Source organism: Manacus candei, unplaced genomic scaffold (assembly GCF_025592945.1).
Source record: "Manacus candei isolate 608988 ecotype Guabito, Panama unplaced genomic scaffold, ASM2559294v1 h1tg000014l, whole genome shotgun sequence".
Classification (NCBI taxonomy): domain Eukaryota; kingdom Metazoa; phylum Chordata; class Aves; order Passeriformes; family Pipridae; genus Manacus; species Manacus candei.
Window position 1 is genome coordinate 60,239,270 of NW_026138062.1, and position 20,127 is coordinate 60,259,396.

Below are 20,127 nucleotides of genomic sequence, written 5' to 3' on the forward strand. Positions count from 1 at the left end.
ACCTCCACCGCTAGGACAAAAAGGGCTCAGTGCCAGAATATACCACGGTTTTAATTAGTTTTCTTTTAGACGTGGTAAGCCCCATCCTGCGAGCCCTCTAGCGGTGCCCGCCGTGCCTGGGGGCCCGAGGGCCAGAGCAGAGCACACACGGCCATCGGGGTGGGTGCCGCCGCAGCCAACTCACTCATCCACCTGGTCGGGGTCACGAGTAAAAGCCACGAGACATTTCCGCCCCCACTGCATATCTGTGGCCTACATCACCTGCTCTAATGCAAGACCCGAAGGAGAGTGCCCTCAAATTTCCTGTTTCCCTCCCAGACACATCACCTGGCTTAACAAACGGTGTTATTTTGCCTTACAAATGATGCCAAGCTGATCCTAGGCAAGCTTTGGGTACGTGAGAATCAGGCCCTTTAGGTACATACAAGCACAGGCATATTTCTGCATATATCATATGTGAGCAGACACCCAAGCGTAGGGCAGAGGAGTAAAATGCAGCCTGAATCACCCCTGCAGTGCTCCTGGCACCTGCAGATGCTGCATCAGCCTGCCAGAGCCACCACTGCTGTCCGCACGGCGCTGCCAGGGCTGGGCGAGCTGCTAGCAGCCTCCTCCGTCACAAAGCCAGCAGCTATCCTCTGTGCCCTCCCAGCGGCACTGCAGCTCTTTGTCTGCTCACGTTTGGGAATCCCATGGTGACTGCCGGGATGTATATTCTTTTTAAAAGCCCGTCCTTGCACAGAGTCCTCCATTGTCATTGCTGCCTGGCCAGAGGGGGGAAACCCAAAGAGGCACTTTGCTGTGTTTCTATTTCTGTCTCCTGGACTGCAGAACACCTCATAGTTTAGCCAGTTCCTTGCTGAAGTCTGACTTTCACAGCACTAAATATAGGAACTGTGCACTCTGCAGAGGCTAAATTTAGCTTTGCTGCGTTACAAGGGGAGGTACCTTATTACTGGAGGCAGGAAAGCCAAACCACTGCAGGCGGGGAAACTGGGGTGATCCAGTAACAGCCAGTGATCTGTTGTGCCAGTGCAGAAAGGAATTGAATTAGAAAGTCCAGTTCTGGGTTCTATTTCCCCTCTTTAAACACATCTGTTCAATGCCTCAGTGAGATTTTACAGTAGTTTACTTCCTCTAGAAGAAGTTACATATCTCCATGTTATTACTGTAGAAACACTTAGGAATATTCCTTATTTAAATCAAGGAGAGATTTTAAAATAATAAAAATTAATTTTTAAGGTTGCAGGCATCTGAGCTTACTACAGCTGGCATGTAAATCCTTACATAAAGACGCTCACAGGCAGTAAATCATGACTACCTGCCATAAGCCTGGGTAGGCTTTTCAGGAATGTTAATCGCTGCTAAACAAGGAGGGCCGGCAGTCTCACAGATGCAGCCTTTCACCTTTAAGCCATCTATTCTAGCATACTTGGCAGGGGGGTACACGACCTGGACTCTGTTCCCAAGCTGTGCTGTTCACTGCGGATTAGACACCACGTCTCTGTTTCCCTGTCTATCAGCTTGCGAGTAGCAGAATTTCGACTGAATGCAGAGCATTTTCAGAGACGAGGGACGAGCTAAAGCCATTACCTTGAGCTGGTTAACTTGTCTTTAGAAATCACAAAGGGTTGCAAACATTGGAAAGACAAGACTTTGGCCAAAACGCTATGCAGCAAAATGTCTGACTGCTTGAAGAGAGGTTCCCCAGCTGGTATCATCACCCATGAATCAGCAAGATTCATGCTGCCATGAGGCAGCAGAGCAAGGCTGCGGGTGCATCCTGGGAGATGTAGTTCGAGGAGGTGGCCCCACACTGACCAGGGTGGAAGCGGCTAATATAAATTTCAGTTTTCCTCTTTTCAGGAATTAGGATGGCACTTCAGAAGTGTAAGGATATGTTCTTTTCAGAATTTTACAGCCACATTTTTTCACTACCATTCTCATTTACCTGCAGTGTTCACCAGTATGAGAGGAGGTAATGAGCCACATCAGCTTCCAGGCAAAAATTATGTAATAGAAAAACAGATCAAAACACCACTAAAGTTAGTTATTTCATATTCATACAGATGATGATGATACATAAACTACACAAACTAGTGGAGAAGATGGTCTGTTCTAAAAAGAAATACTGTTGTGATCCACCAAATTTTCTTGTCAGAATCAAATATAGCGACCAAAAATACCCTTTTCCAAGTCCACATCAGATTCATCCCTGGTAATCCATGGCAAGTGGCAGCTGCACAACTGTTTTACTGTGGACTGCTGACAAAAGTACATCATTCACTGCATACCTAATGTCTATACACGGAGGGTATATGCTCCCTCACCACTTACTCTTTAATATAGACTGGCCCTTTTTCACATACTCTTGTACTCAAACCCCCTTACAGCCCTAAACATTTTGGTCCTTGTTAACTTTCAAGTTGTGCCTGTGAATTGTCAGGAAGTGTGTTATTTGGCGGAGGCCAAAACGGATCAGCAACATTAGCTGAGAATTTGTGGGAAGATGACGAGGGGCAAAAAGATAGCGATAGAGAAATTACAGTGGAAAACACAGTTGCTACTCCCTGGATAGTATGCAGGCAGCATACCCAACCTCCCACATACAATACAATCCAAGGGGGACTAAACAGGGTGGAGCTCAGTGGAGACAGCACAACCAGGCTCTGTCAAAACCCTTGCAGAGGACAGAACTTGGTGGTACTTTCTAGCTGATAAGCCACACGGCACCTGAAAACCAAGGGATATATAGGAAGATGTCTCACTGTTGAATCAGCAACCGTGGTGAAATCACTCTCCTTGGACAGATGCATGTCTCCATCCCAAGGTTTTCTCAGGTGCTGTACTGAGATGTCTGCCCCCAAGGTATGACTATCCCTCACTGAGTAAGATGCATGACTGAAGTCACTCAAACTCCAGCCAAACATAAAGAAATAGTATAAAAGTGAGTTAAGAATGGGGAGAAGTTGTAGAAGACAGTGTGACTTCTGGGATCAGTCGACTGGTTGAATCTGTCTTCTTCCCAGTAGAGACACCTACTGGGTGAGAACTATCCTCCATGTGGGCTGAACGATTACCTTGAACTAATTTTTGTTAGGGATTAGAACTTGTTAGTATGTTGCTTTGAATTATATTGCTTTGAACACGTTTTTGCAGTAAGATACTACCATTAGCAACCCTGAAACTTGACCTGTCACAATTATATTAATAAAGAGTGTTATTCTGTCACCTCTTAATGTGAGTCCTTCAAGGGCCCTGGCAGTTGCTGGTAGTTGGTAAAGGTGTGGAGACCCAGGAGGGGATTTCTGTTTGATCCTTTCTCTGTGACCATGATCAAGTCATTCAAACTGCCCTTCCATGTAGCAAACTGCTCGGTGAAGAGTCCCCACAACGGCACACTGATAGACTTGGTCAGGTACAAGGGTCTGTCCTGGGGCGCTGACAGACTAATCAAACACCAAGGGCTTGACTAAATCTCACCTTTTCACATGACAGCATTATAAACAAAATCATACTCAGCATATGGGAACAACCTCTGGGACTGTTTATTTGCGTAGGTATAGTCACTGAGCTTAAAATAAGGAAATCAAAACTGTCTTTTCCCTCAATGCATCCAGTAAATAAATTAAATACTGCTTGGTCTGACTCACAGGCTACACACATCTACCAGTCCTCTTGCCAGCAATTAACTCGTCACTTCAAATTTTGGTGCTAGGAGCCAACAATGGTGTCACCGACACACTGAGGTGTTGGAGTAGATGAGTCTTTTCAAAAAGGCAACAAGGTTTTAAAATTTGGGATATTTATCCTATTCCTCAGTTTACACTGTCTTTTGCTTCTTTGTGTGAAAACCATTCTCCCTTGGACTCATGCACAGCCAGCCTTGGACCTTCAGAAGGCCTTACAAAAATGCCTTATGACTGCACATTCACTAAGTAGTTATTAACAGATAGACAAGGAGAAGCCATTTCCAAATATAAACTCATTGAAACAAAATTAGGAGGTTTGTGGAAAGGAAGGGACTCCATACAGGACCATCTATAACTTGAAAATTTTTATGGATTCCAATTCTGTCCTTGAGAGACTGAAAGTAGGTTAAATCCACTTCTACTTCAGTTAAGCCTCTCGTGCCTTTGATATTCTTTCCATATTCTGAATATCTCAACTGGTCTAACAGCAGATATTACCACTTCCTTCAAAACCTCTCCCTGCTCAGATACCAAGGTGTCATGAGCACAAACCCGATGACTAAGACATCAGAGATGATATCCCACTTGCACACCTGCTTCTTGAGATTCTTTTCCATGCTTCTCATATGTGCCAGTGGTGATTCAGATACTAATTATTCACAGCTGTACAACATGGCCAGTGACAGCACAGCTGGAAATTAGCCTAATGAAATATGCAATATAGACCCACTATACCATAAAGTAACATTAACAAAACAAAACAAACAAGCCAAACAAACAAAGCACATGAGTAGAGAAAGAGAAAAAAAAGAGATAAAATTAAGTAAATTGAGCTAGGTCCCCTGGAGTTTCCTTGCTGAAAGACTCCTATCAAGTTTTTTTAGTCTCATGTAGCAATTCCAGACACTTCTAATGCTGCAGGCCATAACTGTCAGTCCTCTGTACCTTCAAAAGGCAAGGGATATTTTATCCTGTACTGCCTTGGGCTGTTGATTTTCTGTGTAATAGCTTGCATGGTGCTATGTTTGGGATTTGTGACCAAACCAGCATTGATAACACAGGGATATTTTTGTTATAGCTGAGCAGTACTTACAGCTTGTCAAGGCCTTTTCTGTTTCTCACCGTGCCCCACCAGCAAGCTGAAGGGGCACAAGAAGCTGGGAGGGGACTTACAGGGAGAGCTGGCTCCAACTGACCACAGGGATATTCCACACTATATGACATCCTACTTTAACAATAAACCTGAGGGGAGGAGGGAGGAAGGGGGAATGTTCAGAGTTATAGCATTTGTCCTCCCAAGGAAACATTACACATGGTAAAGACCTGCTTTCCCAAAGATGGAAAACAATGGACTCCTGTCTGCCAATGGGAAGCAGTAAACGAATTCCTTATTTTGCTTTGCTTGCAGATGGAGCTTTTGTGTTACCTATTATACTGTATTGATGCAACCCACAAGTTCACTCAATTTTTCCCTTCCAATTCTCTCCGCTACCCCACTGGGATGGTAGTGATCAGCTGAGTGGGGCTGAGCTGACAGTTGGAGCTAACCCACAACACATTTCCAGCCCTGCCAGATATTCCTTAGGTGGCTTTTCTGTGGGTCATATCTGTTGGTATTTCAGCTGTAAAAAAGTAGTAACATTTCCCTAGCACAACATACTATTATGCATTTTTTAGGCATTTGATTATTAAAGTTACTGTTGGTATTTATTCTAAATTATTAAGAATTATATCAAAGATGATGATAAGCTCGCTTCCCCTTTTTAGCTTACCACTTGCCATCCCTATCAAACTAGTATATACTCTCTTTTAGCTGTCATGTAGATGAATGTACTAATTTAATCTTTAAATCAATGTCAGCTGGGAGAGAAGTTTTATGAATGTAACTAAAGAAAAACCCAGTTCCTTTGTTGTGAAAAGCAGATTGTTTAGCTAAGCTTTGCCTTCTCCAAGAAGAATGTCTTTGAATTCTTTTCAACTTCAATTCAGTATTAATAGATCTAGAGATACTTTCCTATTTCCCTATTCCCTTTTCTGTATGTGAGAGCAGTAAAGGCACACAGAAGGAAACATCAGGGAAGTCAATGAACTCTTTCTCAGGTCAGCATTGACCACTGAAGCTTCTGTAATAGAAATACCCTGAAAGGAAAATATTTCTGCACCTGCATATGTATCTGACAGGCAGAGTGAAGGAGAAATATGCTAGGAGGCCTTCCAGCCTGCAAACAACTGAGCTGGTGCTATTACAGTGTGCTATTAACATTGTATATCTAAACAGAAATAGAGGACTTATTATCCTTATCTAAAAATCTGATATGAAACATATATAATGTCTGCAACATATACAAATAGATATTTATGTAGTTGGGTAGACCTATAGCGTACCCTGAAATCATTTGCCACAATTTGACAGTTTTATTGTCGTACTGAGGGTTCCTCCTTCAAACATGGTTTTGGGTGTCTGTTTGGTGTAGACTTTTCAGCTTACTTAGGTTGTAGGCTTGTCCTTCACAGAGTGCTTTTCTGTTACATAATTGTTTATTATCTGACACAGTGGTTCTTGGTACAAGAGTTCTGGATCTTACTTTGATGACAAAGAAAATTCTTCCTTAGACCAAAAATATCCTTCCTAAAGCTTTCAACTGAAGTGATGGCTACACTTATATGAGGCCAATAGCTCTGAATAATTGATGAAACCACAGATAGATATAAGATGTGCAATTCTATTAAAGGATCACCTATGATGCAAGCTGTAAATAAGAAAAGAGGCAATCCATCTTCAAGCTTACACAGCCAAGCTTATACATTTCCTTTGGAATCAGGACTGATCAGCTGACTCTACCTTTAATAGCAGCCAAAAAATGTTTGATTTGAAGAACTAACAAAAATGCCCTGTAGCTTGCCCATGAGCTGATTAATTGCTAGACAGAAAAGTGTAAACAATATTCAGATACAAATTCCTGACGACACTAGGAACAAGACGGAAAAAAAGAAATATAATACATGACCTAGCTTTAATATTTCTGCTAGTATTTCATCTTTTACCTTAAAGGTAGTTTATTAATCTGGCAGGACCCTGACACGATGATCTTGCTTAGCCCAAGATAAAATAGAATTCATATAGCACATCAACGACTACAGTATGTTATGCAATGATAATTCTATTAAAATGGGAGTTCACAATTAGAATAATAAAGACAAAAGATGTGCAAGCAAATACTCCACACATATATTTCCTTTTTATCTTATCGAAACTTTCTGTGGTTTTGTCCAGTTTGTCGTATGACTCCACCCTTAACAAGGGTAGAAGAGTAAAGATTGATACTTTGGACAAGGAAAAAAGAAAGTAAAGAAAGCACAAATGCTATCATCTTGTCACAAACCACAAAGATGGACAGACATGTTTGGATCATACCACTGTCAGAGATGTTAGATGCACGTTATTTTGCTAGCAAGGGATAAAATGAAGGCAACTGGCAAAACAGCAGAGCCTGATTCAGGATCAATTACTGAAGCTAAAGCAGTAAAATTGATCCATTAGTGAATCTGTTTGCTTACTTTCTGTGCTTCAGTCAGTCTGAAATGGGCTCAGTTAATGTGTTTGTTTCCTGTGATATCCTTCTATTTATCTCCTGTCTTCTCACAATACAACTTCACATTTCCGCTTAGACTGTATTATTAAGAGCATGCAAAGAAAGTCTAGTTTAATTTCTGTTAAATGTACATGAAATAGCCTTTTAAACCAGCCATTTTTAATTACATCATTTTACAAAGTTACCTTGCAGAATTCTTTTGGATGAACTAAACCCTCTAATTCTCTAGTTTGGATTCTTCACTGAAGAGGTACATGTTACCACACTGAGAGGGGCTGACTTTGTCTAAACAAGAGGGAGTTGGGCTCTACGCTTATGAAATTGGTTGATTTAGAGTTACAGTTTCTCAAAGCTAAAGAAGAAAGGTTTCAAAGCTTTCTTTGATCAAAGCTGCAAGGAGTGACATTAGAAACAGCAAGGGAAAGAGTAAAATGAAACAACAAAGCAATATCTCAGGACTTCTGCCTGCTAGTTCAACCTCCCAGTGCCAAAAATGGGGCAAAATATAAAGTAAGTTATCAAATACTTCTTAAAAAAAATTTAGAATTATGAGTTATTGTTCTCTAGTTTACAAGATGTTTACTGACTTGACATTCGGGAAGCATAACTTTGAACCTCACAGGACTACTGCTTGCAAGGAAGTAAGCAGAGGTGAATTTGCCACCAGGAACATGTATCCTGTTGGTACTGTCCCATGCTGCAAATACGCTCGAGGCCACACGAGGGGGGAAAGAACCTACTGCCACGTGAAGTCCTCATCCAGAACAGGCATTCTTTCCAGCACCAGTTAAACACCTATCTTCTGTAAACAATTTAAACACATTCTGGCAATTAAAGTACAGGCAAGCAAGAAATAAACCTCTTAAATTAGTTTCAACATGAGGAAAAACTAGATTTCTATTGCTATTAGAAACCTGAGCTCTTACTCCAAATCACCCACAGCAATTTTCTGTAACCACTGCTGACTACTTATTATTCTCTTCCATTTCAGCAGTCGTCATATTTAATAAGGTAACTTCTTTAAAACTTCAATTTGTTAAAAGCAACAAGGTGGAGAAAAATCACTTATTCAGAGTATTAGAATAGAGGTATTCATTTAAGTCAAGTTTTTCTCTGGTTATACTCTTATACTTTGAAAAATGAACCTATTTTGTATTTCAAATGAACTTGAAATAACAAATGTTAATAATTAATTATAATACTACAAATTAAGCAATTAAAAACTGTTACTTATTGAATCCGTGAGCTTTTGTAAGTTAAATAAGTTAATTTTCTTATGGAAAGAATGGGGTGAAATACCTTTAACTAAATTGCCATATCCTGCATTATTTAGAAAGTACAACAAACCATTTCCTGAATTAAGAAATTTTCTATTCATCTAAGTGTCAGCACCTACAGCTTTTCTATATTGTCATATTCACTGTTGTTACCCAGAATCCTGTAAAGTGCAACTTTACTGAAAATTTCAAAACTTGTACAGTGTGGAAAATCTATTAAGTCATACTAGAAATTATTTAGAATATTGCTTTTTAGTGCATGGATGAATCTGTGTTCCAGTCTCCTTCCAAGATTAACTTGATATAAAGGGTAAATGGAAAGTTAATTATGCCAGAAATTGGAAGGAATTCATCCCCCGTTTCCTAAATCAACTACAATGGAAATGTTAGAATTCAAAGAAATATTTTTATATAATTGCTGAAGTATACACATCTATAAAATATCCTTATTAGCCAACAAAGCCACACTAACCATACTGTGTAAATATTTTCATTTGATGACAGCAATCAAATTAAAATATTTTATAGTTAATGCCACAATTCTTAATTTGGGAAAATATAAGTACCAAAAAATGTATTCAAAGTCACGGAATTAAAGGACAATTTTAAACTTATTGATTTAACATTGAAATGACTCAGCCCTTAGTAGATCCTGTGGAGTGTTAGACATACTGTTAGAAAATTATTTAATCTGATGAAATTTCCTTCGTTCCAATTTGAGAACCAAATATGAAAAGGCTTCTGAATTGATTTATTTTATTAAGTATAATTATTATAATTAATATTATTATCAATAACTACAGGTCAGCAATGCCTTATTGATAGATAATTTTCTCTCTGAGAATCCAAAATTGAAATTTTAAGTTGAATTTTCTCAGCTTCAACTGTATACATAATGCAAGTCATACTGCAGTCTTCCATTTTGACGCTAGATAAGCACAGTTCTTAGGTTTAGTTTTTGAGCAGAAATGCTTGTGTGTGTAAATTTTTTTCCAGTTGTATTCTCTATCTATTAACCACCTTTGCTTTGATACCACTTATACAGACCTCTGACAAATATCCACACAGGAGATCTAAGAAGACAGCAGAAACAGTATTCTAGGAACTTGAGTCCTTTTCTTTCAGAATACATCGGGACAAATGCTTTAAAGCCAAATTGAAAAATTAAAGTGCAAGTCCCTTCTGACCATTAGAACATACTGAATTCAGAGGCAGCTGCCTAGCTCCAGTATTGGAGCAATATTTGGACACAATTAGTACAGAAATATTGGTTCTTCCAGAGTAAAGTGCAGGATGAAGCAGCATACAGTGTCCTGTCACTAATCACCCCACAAGGAAGGTCCTTTTAAGGAGATGAATCAATGAAAGAAACTCATTTTTCAATTAAAACTGTCCTGCAGAGCTCTGAAATATACAGGAGAGTAAATGTAAACTATGTAGACTATGTGCTACCACCATACACAAAAGCTGTTATCTGTATTTCTGTGCTTTACTGTTCCACTACAGAACCATTTGGTTTCTCCACGGAGATAATAATAAACCAAGAAAGACAGAAACTTCCATCACCGTACATGATCAATGTCATCAACTCTATGGCACATGAGAGAGATGAAAACTTTTAGAGCACAGGTCCTACTAGTTCACACCAATACAAAACTGCTCCTGACTGGAGTTGTTATAAAGGTGCTCCCTTGTGCACCCAAGGCCCTGATGGTGTGTTGTCATGGGGTCTCCTGCTTCATGGGCTGGAAGCACTACTGCCCCCAAGCTCCTCACCCCTGCCCATGTCCCCAAAACACCCAACATCCCATAATGGCAGTGCAGCTGGCCCCCAGATCACATTCATCCAATCAAGTCTGCAACCATAGAGGCCATGCCGGCACAATACTAGGTCCATCAATAACTTGCACTGAGACAATTACTATACACATTTATTTATAGTCAGTGTAGGCCTCTAAATATCTAGGAGAAAGGTCAAATACCATAAAATAGCCTTATTCTCTCATTCCACAAGGCAACACCTAGCAGTCACTGGTCAGTAAAAGATATTCATAGAATCCTAGAATGGTTTGAGTTGGAAGGGACCTTCAAGGTCATCTAGTTTTACTCCCTGTGCCATGGGCAGGGACACCTTCCACTAGACCGGGTTGCTCAGAGCTCCATCCAGCGTGGCCTTGAACACTGCCATGGATGGAGTATCAACAACTTCTCTGGGCAACCCATTCCAGTGTCTCACCACCCTCACAGAAAAGAACTTTCTCTTAAATATCTAATCTAAACCTACTCTCCTTCAGTTTGAAGCCATTTTGCCTTGTCCTGTCAGTATGTGACCTTGTAAAAAGTCCCTGTCTTTCTTGTAGGCTCCCTTCAGGTACTGAAAGGCCACAATTAGGTCATCCAAAAGCCTTCTCTTCCAGGCTGAACAATCCCAATTCTCTCAGCCTTTCCTCATATGAGAGGTGCTCCATTCCTCTAATCATCTTGGTGGCCACCCTTCTCCAGACTCACTCCAACAAGTCTGACCTCATGTTAATGAGGTGCTGTTTCCTGCTCATAGAGCAGCTGAGTAAGAGGCCAGAGACATTCCCACTTCTATAATAACAGAGCTACAGCACTGCAGCACAGGCACTAGGGTCTACAATCAAGCATTATCAGTGTGCTCGGTAGCTTAGGTATTAAGTTTATTAAAGAATAAAAAAAGACATGGAAAGAACATGTAGGCAAAATGTAATGGATAGCCACAGGTGGGAGGAAAAATCAGCTTTGAATTCTCCCTAGAATAATTCCTTGCATAAGACTTTATATAAGCTGACAGCCTTTCACATTCTCAGAATAGGATCCCAAAATTCACTAGCAAGGTCTGCACCCTCCAGTAAAAACAGCCCCAAAACTGCACTCACCAGCTACCACACTGTTTATTATACGAGAAAACAGGAAGAGCCAGTTTCAGGTGAGGCTGGAAAACAGTTTTGATGGCATTTGGGACTCTGACATCACTCACTGGGTCAGCTTACAACCTGGCAGGGCTGGAGAGGCATGTCACTCCATGCCTGCAACTGTGAGGAAAAAAGCTGTGCAGGAAGCAAAGTTGACCTTGATCAAAGCCTCTCTGAAGCACAGGCTTTAAAAAAAAGAAAGAAACCAGAAAAAACATTGCAAGTCCCCAGTGCCTCCTGGAATTGCTACTTTATGACAGAGTAAGTGCAGGCAAAGACAGCCAGCACCAAGGCACTCTGCTATGCTACTGGCGTGTACAAGCACACACTCACTTGCCAACAACCTCAGAGAGGCTTGAGCTCAAAGAGAATACCCCAAGATAAAAGCAAAGAAACATGAAACCTGGTCCAGCTTTTGCCATGTGAGAGCACTTTTGTTCTGGGGTGCCTTTATACATTTCAAGTCACTCAGTTGTTTTTATGAACGAGACCTGTGCTCAGCATATCATTTCAAAGTGAGTCAGAGGCACAAGCAGCAAAAGAAGGTAAAGGTTTTGTTTCACATGCCGGGCTAACCCTCATCTCATTTGTTTCATTATGTGGAACCATATGTCCAACTGAAGAAACAGGGAAACAATAACATCAGCATTATTCTAGAGCAGTGCCCAAGGGACTTGTCATCTGACATTCAACGTTGCCAGAATTCCTGGTACAAATGAGGACAGTCACATTCCCTAACTTTGCTTCCCTACTCAGGAGGTGGCACACATACTTCATGGAAGGTAAAAATGGGTTTTGATTTATATTTGATCTTCTAGGGGAAATAATGCTTTCCCCCAAAATCTTGAAGAAAATATTGTCAATATTACATGACTGTATCCCTAAATACTCCAAATTCTCAACTCAAAAAAGAAAATTCCCCCTTTGATAAAAAAGTGCCACTTTTTTTAAACTAACCTCTTGTTTTGGAGGTCTTCAGCTTCTGTGAATTCCAGATTGGAAAAGTTGGTTATTATATATACACGAATCTCTTAAAAGCATACGTTTTAAATAAAGAGGAAGAAAGCAACAATATCCTCACTGAGCAGGCATAGTAATATTTTGCATGTAAGCCACGTGCAAAAGGTTACAAGTAGAAGTAAGTAGCACACAACATAAATCTAGATTTTTAGAGTACTTTTATAGAGCCTTCTGAAAAAGTGAGACTCTTTCTTTGGAATAAAAAACAACTATGATGACTTGGCATGAAATCTCTTCATTGAAGCTACCAACAGACGGCACAGAAGAACAAAACCTGCCCTGGAAGGAGCCTGCTTTGCAACCCCATTTAGAAGAGTAGAGAGGTGCTATATCACACACAAGCTGAATCCCCAAGTATGAAACAGAGGGAACAAAGACAGATGACCTTTAGAAATGTCCCAAGTGGTCCTCACAAAGTCAGGTGGTTCACTTACCTCACAGTTTCATATTTACGGTAGGGAATATTATTTACACCTTCATAACAGAGAGTACAGCAGACTTCTGGAAAGCTCCCTCAGCTTAATCCAAATCAGGTTCTAGATATGCTTAAACACTTTCATAAGCCAATATTTCTTATTTCTGAACCCACAAAGATTACCAGCCGAGAAGTCCTATTGACCCTCCTCAGGATTTTGAAGTGCCAAAGTGTATGAGAATGGATAACTTTGGATAGACAGGTGGTTGTTAGTTTGAACCCAATTTTTTAACCCAGATGATGTGGGGAAGGGTCACTGCTTAACAGTGACACCAAGAGGGTGGAAAATAAGGATAATTACATTTTTCTGCCCTGCTCTGTTTCAGCTGAGTGTCTTGTTCTTTTTTTTCTTTCCAAATCCTTTATTGGTTAGGTAAGATCAAGGCAATACCACACACCACATAGAAGATATGACAAAACACATGCAACTGTCTGTGCACTCTGTGTAAGTGCTATTCATGTAGTCACTTGTTCACAGTGCATCAAGCAGGCTTGATATTTTATAGTCATACTGAGGGGAATAAGACAAAATTGTTCTGGAACAGGTCAAGTCCATGGTGAAAGGGGCTTTAGGAGTTTCTAGAAAGACAATATAGGTAATCCAGTTAATTCAGAGTTAAGATCATGATGTAGCTGATTAAGGAAAATACTATATGTTTTTTATTATTCTCCCCAAGTCAAATTACTTGCCCATGCTCTGGCCTGGAAATTAGCGTCAGTAAAGTGCAGTGATTTGTTTGTAAACAGACTTAACACACAGCCTAGAAAATAAAGCTTAAAAGTAGATGCTCCTCAACAGTCAGTTCCTAAAAGGAGGGAGTTATTTCTCTCCCTTTCTGAGCACAGCATGTTAACTCTGGCTAGTACACCCTGTTGATTGTTAACCACATCTGTTCTGCCTCACCAGGTTCCTGCCTTGCTGGGCTCCAGCTATAGCTACCCACACAGAGCAACCAGAGTGCAGGGAGCCTCCCAGGCACAACAGCCATCACGACCACAAAGGCACTAAACCTGAATCTCCCCTGTTGGAACTCGATCCTCTTTTTCCTTACTGTGAAGATACCTAAACAAGGTCATGCCCAAAGTCATCTGAAAATGAATTGCTGCAAGGCAAGCTCTGCTGACTGGAAAAGGCTTGCAGTAGCTTTTCAGGCCAGAAAGGGCCAGCAGACCACTTAGCCTGACCTTCATAACAAAGGCTGCTGCAGAGAAGAGCTGCTGGGAAAAGGCACCTGCTTCTAACCTGGCAGTGAGGCCAGGGCAACTCTAAGATCAGTCTCCTCAGTCCCTGACTGAGAAGAATGAAGAGTATTCACAATCTGGCAAATAACATTCAGTTTCTTTCCTCAGCATAAAATAAGCCAGCTCAGGTTTCCCTTGAAATCCATTTTATTAGGCTGCATCTCCCCAAGACTACCAAGCCTCTAAATCCTTGAAATTCCCTCCTCTCCTCCCTCCAACACTTCTGCCCAGGGAGAAGAAGCTTAACACTTGCCTGCCAGTTTCTTCTCAAGCTCTCTTTTCCCCTGGCCACTCAAGCTAAAGGCTAAGCTCTCCCAAGTTTAAGACCCTGGGTTCATGGCACACCTTTCAAACTTTTTTCTCCTAAGGTAAAACTTAAATCACAAAACAGATATTAGGCAATAAGGAAGTAGATGAGCTATTAAAGGCTATGACTTACAGGGACTAGACTGCAGCTAGCTCCGTCCACTTCCCCTTATAATGTTCTCTGGAAGCTCTAACATTCCCTCTCTACAAGGTGGTAAGTCCTTGTTAGAGGACTTGTAGTAGTCCTTGTAGCACTGTGACATTGTTCATTACTCTCTGCACAAACTACCTGCATTACAAGCCAAGGTCTGAAGGAAGGAGGAGCATCCTCCATAACCCACCTGTCTCACCCCAGTCAGAGGGGAACCAAATGGACACACAAGAACCTAGCATGGGAATGAGATATATTTAGTCACAGGACATCATAGAAAGAAGAGAATGGGTAAGAGCATATGAGTGCTTCAAGGGTGAAGAACAAATCACAGTTTTGAGGCTCAGCCAAGTCTCTGATGGAAGGATTGAGGCACAAATTTGGAGACAGAGCTGAAAAGTTTCTAAACTTCCCAGTTCCTGTTCTCCATGGGGGAACTCCTGCAGTTCTGCAAGGAGCACCAGATCTGCACACCTCCCATGGACTTCACTGCCAAACAAAACAACACACATACCAATTTTACGTAAACACTAATAACTGAAAAATGCTACTACTCAAAGCAAGAGTCCAGCTCCTACTTATTTCACAGGAGATATTTCCTAATGCCTTTGAGACCCAGGCCATATCACTTCTTTTATACCTAATTGAACAACAGAGCTCTGTCCACCAAGAGAGCCCAGGAATGCAGCAAAGACAAGCGTTCCTTGCCACAGACAATTTGAAGAACAGTGCACTGCTACAGCACTACTTCCCTCTTTTGCCAGACATGTTTTCTCTTTTGTGATAGAAGAGCTAATTATACTCTCCAATACTCTTACAACCTCTTGAAAATCTTAGGAGAGAAGCACTGTGCAAAAGTAGTGTTTTTACTTACATGAATCTGCTGGTTGCACATGGTGAGAGAAAGCAAGAGAGCTCAGAAGTGGACTTACTGAGAGAAGAGCTGAAGCAAGCAAAGGACTGGGATAAATAGGGCAGTTCCTGAATTTTTTTAACCAACAACAATCAGGTGACTCTGATCCCAGTTAATTTGGGATTGCATCAACACCTGCTTAGCTCTGAAGTACAAACTACTCCATCAAGCAGAGATTAGGTCACCTGTTCCCATGTCTTTGATGGTATGATAACGATAGCCTTCTTTTCATTCTGTGTAGAAAATGGGGAAAATAATCATTTATCTCAAAGAAGGTAATGTAGGGGATGGAAGGAAATCAGTGTCCTATGTCAGTAAATGAGCCAGTGCACAGGCAGCAGACTGATGATCTGACACTTGACCTGGGACAAGCAGGTAGCTTTACTGCCCACTGGGACATGTGGCTAATTTGGGCTGAGTTTGTGTAGGAGAGGAGAGGGAGGGCATTCACCACACCTGATCCGTTTTGCTAGACTGGGCGGAGAGCTGCATGTGGGGCTGTCCTGAAACATGGGTGAGAAATATAGTGTCTCATGACCCCACTAAAAGCAGCTGAATTAAGTGCAAGAAATATGATAACCATGGGAGGGAGCTCTTAATTTATTGCTATCTTAGACATGGTGGGGGTTTCTGCAACCCTTGGTGAGAGATAATAGTAGGTTGCAAAGAAAAAGTGAAACAGCATTTAACAGTCATAGTCAGATCTCTGAAATTGCAAAGAAAAAAATCAATGCTAACTTGAGGGAGGAGGGTGCAAATTTTCCCATCCCCTCTTGCCTCCCACATTGCATCACTCACTGCAGTGAACTCAGGGGAATAGTACAGACTGATGCATTTGTCTAACACATGGTTTCATACTCATTGTCATTATAAGGGGGGAAAAAACTCACAGAACAAATAAACCCCAAGGACTCTCTTTTATCAAGTTCAGAGTGGAAAATTTTCAAGAGTGGATATTTGCTGCAACTCCCTGTAAGCTGGTTTTTTCCTCACCCCTCTCATTTAAGCCTTCATTCGGACGGTGACTCTACTGCTGTTATGGGCTGACTGAGCGAATGGCTAAGGAAGTATAAAAACCAACGTAAAGAAAAATACTTCTTCTCACTCTGTGTCTATTTAAGGGGAGACCTGCATGAACATCAAGTTCCCTTTCATTGAACAGGCGAGGATCAAGTGCTGTGATCAGTTTTAAGAATTTCTAAAACACTTCGTGGAACAGGATGTGGCCCAAAATTTTCAGATTATAGTAACCAGTGTGAAGCAAGGTAATGTATCTCACCAGTGGTGTGGTTAGAAAGTGTGACAGTTCTTCATTTGAGAGATGAAGAAGAAAAGTACCTATTCCAGAGGCTATTGTAACTCTCTTTGAAGGAAGAAAAAAAAATCCTCATTTGAAAAAAAAAAAAAATCCATGGATTTCTCTTGCAAAGATTCTGGAATGATCTCTTCCTATCTTCTCTGTTTTTTTGGTTTTTGTTTTGTTTTGTTCTCCTGGGAGCCATAGGGTTTAACATCATAACTACAAATTAAAATTTGTCATACTTGTTAAACTCAGTGGTAAGACCTCATGAAGGTTTGGTTATTAAAAATGCTTACAAGGATAATTTTTGTTTTAAACAAATGTATTTATTAGAAATCAGCTATTTAGAGGGGAAAAACTCAGAAGAAATAAATCCCAAGATTCCCTTTCAGAAAGTTCAAGAAGGCGATATTTTTAAAAAAGGAATTTTGCATTATTTCTCTCTCCCTTAATTTTTATTTTTTTTTAATCATTGGCCAATTTTAACAGATGCTAAACAAAAGCAAAAATCCCTATGAATTTTCCAAAACTTAGTGTCTCAACAGGAGAAAGAGTCAAGATGGTGTCTCCATTGTGGGGAAAATCCAGCAGAATAGGAGTATTCGATACAGCACTTCTGTCAGCATGTGTGAACTCAACAGCCACAAGTATGTGAGAGGCATGTGTGCTTTTCTTTGGCATATGAAAACACACGCTGAAGAGTTAGAACAATTATTGGGTGGAGGTAAGAGAAGATAGCAGATAAAGGACTGAATGTTGAATCTATGCTTACTGGTTTTGCTTATTGCTCTGCTTTCTGGAATCTGGTGCTTTATTTGTGAGTCTCTTTTACACAGCCTGCCATTCAAACATTTCATTAAAACAGATATAAAACAGATATTACAACAGTGTTTAGTTAACTTCCCAGTATGCATCTCTAAAAGAGCCAAAACTCACAAAAACAAGATTATAAAGATGAGGATCAGAGTATTCCTCTTGTAAATCCTGACTGAATGTGTAACTCATTGAAATAACCCAAAACAAGACTGAATGAAAAAAAGAGTAAAGACCTCTACTATACAGAAAATGCCACATTTGTGCTGAGTCAGCTTAAAACATCAGCAAAACAGGTGCATGTCTGCATAGAGATGACTGTAAAGTTGTCTATGTTGTGTAAAGGGACCTTTACATGTTTGTTTCAAGCTCCCTTTCAAACCAAATCATTCTCGGTCTAATTTTACTTCAAGCTGGATAACTGAACAAAGATTTTGATACAACTAACTTATTTAAGAGCACATAATACATCAAGGGAAGATGGCAGGACCAGGGAAAAGCTGGCAGCAAAAAGCTGGCAGTGAAGTAGTGGAAACAGATGGTCTACAAGGAAAAGCTCTATTATGATTAAGAGAAAGTATTATTAATAGGGTTACATTTCTAAAGGAGTTCTGCCAAAACCAGCAAAAACAGAGTAGTTATTAAAAATGTGATTTAAGCCATCAATATAGATTAAAAGTCATTGTCTCTCAGCTATGGTGTGAGCACTGAGCATGTGTTTGTTTCTACTCCATTACAATATAAATTAAAATACTGGACATAAACTGCTATTTCAGATACCTATGAAATCAGCATGAAATCTACAGAGCAAAATATTGAAAAGCAAAGGAAGAAGAGGAGGGAGGAAAGTCATGGAGATATCACACCTGGATGTCACGAGCTGGTAATTCTTAAGCCAGTACTTGAACTGTTAAGAAACAATGTGAAACCAAAATATTTTGGGGTCAGATAGATCCCACGTAACTTCACTTACTTACTGTGTCCAGCATAAGACACATGCACAGATTGCTTCTATAGATAACAGAGACAGATATTTATCTCCGGGGGGGGAGGGGAAGAGACAGGACACAACTTCCACCCTAACACCAGTTATTTATGATACAGATGTGTGTAAGCCGAGGCTCTTAAATCCCCTCTTAAAGTCTCTGAATGCCCTGATTTAGTCTTCAAAAGTGATTAAGTGACCTGATGGCACATCTTCAAGTTCAAAGGGGTGCTGAAAATTGACTAAAGACATTAATTTCTAGGAGTACATAAGAATTTAGTTATTTGTGGAGATATTTGCCTCTCTTCTTTGAAAGCTGCCTACAGTGTGAGAAAATCCAGTACTTCAAACTCTTTACCCTGATAAGTAAATGCTTGATACTAGGCCCAACACCCTGCTCACTGAACATTTCTGTTGCTTCAACAGGGTTGCTGTCATGAAACAAGGTATATGCAAAAATTATTTCAGTAAAAATTTCTTGACACTGTTAAAAATTAAGAAAATGACTTGCAATCAGCAGTTGGAGCTGTCTAGAGCAGGCCATGGCTTTGCCTCCTGCTGTGCATGAGCAGTCTCATGTGTCCCTTCAGCTCTCTGTGACCCAGTTGCTGTGTTGGTAAACTGGAGTTAGGCTGCTCTGTGTGAACAGGAGATGAAGGGCTCAGGAGAGCCCTTGAACACCTCTAGCAGGAGCTTGCTCTCCCTATCCTCTCCCAAGGCTGTAAAGTCAGTCATCGTTATCCAGAGCTCAGAATTTGCAAACTACTAGAGAACTCCATAATCATACCATCGGCTTTGCCTGTGGATGTATCAAAGGCTGCAAATGATCCAGAATCTTTTGATTCGCTCCAGATTGCTTTGAATGCAGCCCGTGATGAGTGAGCAATAGAGGAGGCAGTCGAGGCTGAGGATAAGGATCATTAGCTTTCAACTTTTTCAGAGCTGAGCAGCAGTCATGAGAAAAAGTCCTTTGGGCACTTATTAGCTGTCTTTTTAATATGACTTTAAAGCAAAAAACCAGAAAGACAATAAATCTGATCATCTTATGCTAAGCTTTTGCCCTGGCACATTGGAAGAACCCACTGGTGTTACAGTGCGTGCACTCGTATGACATCTCCAAGGTTTACTCTGACAGCTCTTCTACACCACTGTCACAACCTCAGGCATTATGCAGCCTGGTGCTCACCTATTTATACCAACACCAGCTGCATCTCTGTGGGCCTAGCAAAGCCTGGCTTTTTGTTCCAGGCTGCAGAGTACAAAGCATGAGACGGGATTTCTGCTCAGAGGCTCTGGATGATGATACTAGTTCAGCTGCTGCTGTGTGTTTGGCCTGGACATCCACAGCTGGCCTGAAGAATATTTGCAGGTGCAAAAGCATTGGTATGTAGAAATGTTGCCCATTCAAACCACCTTACCACAAA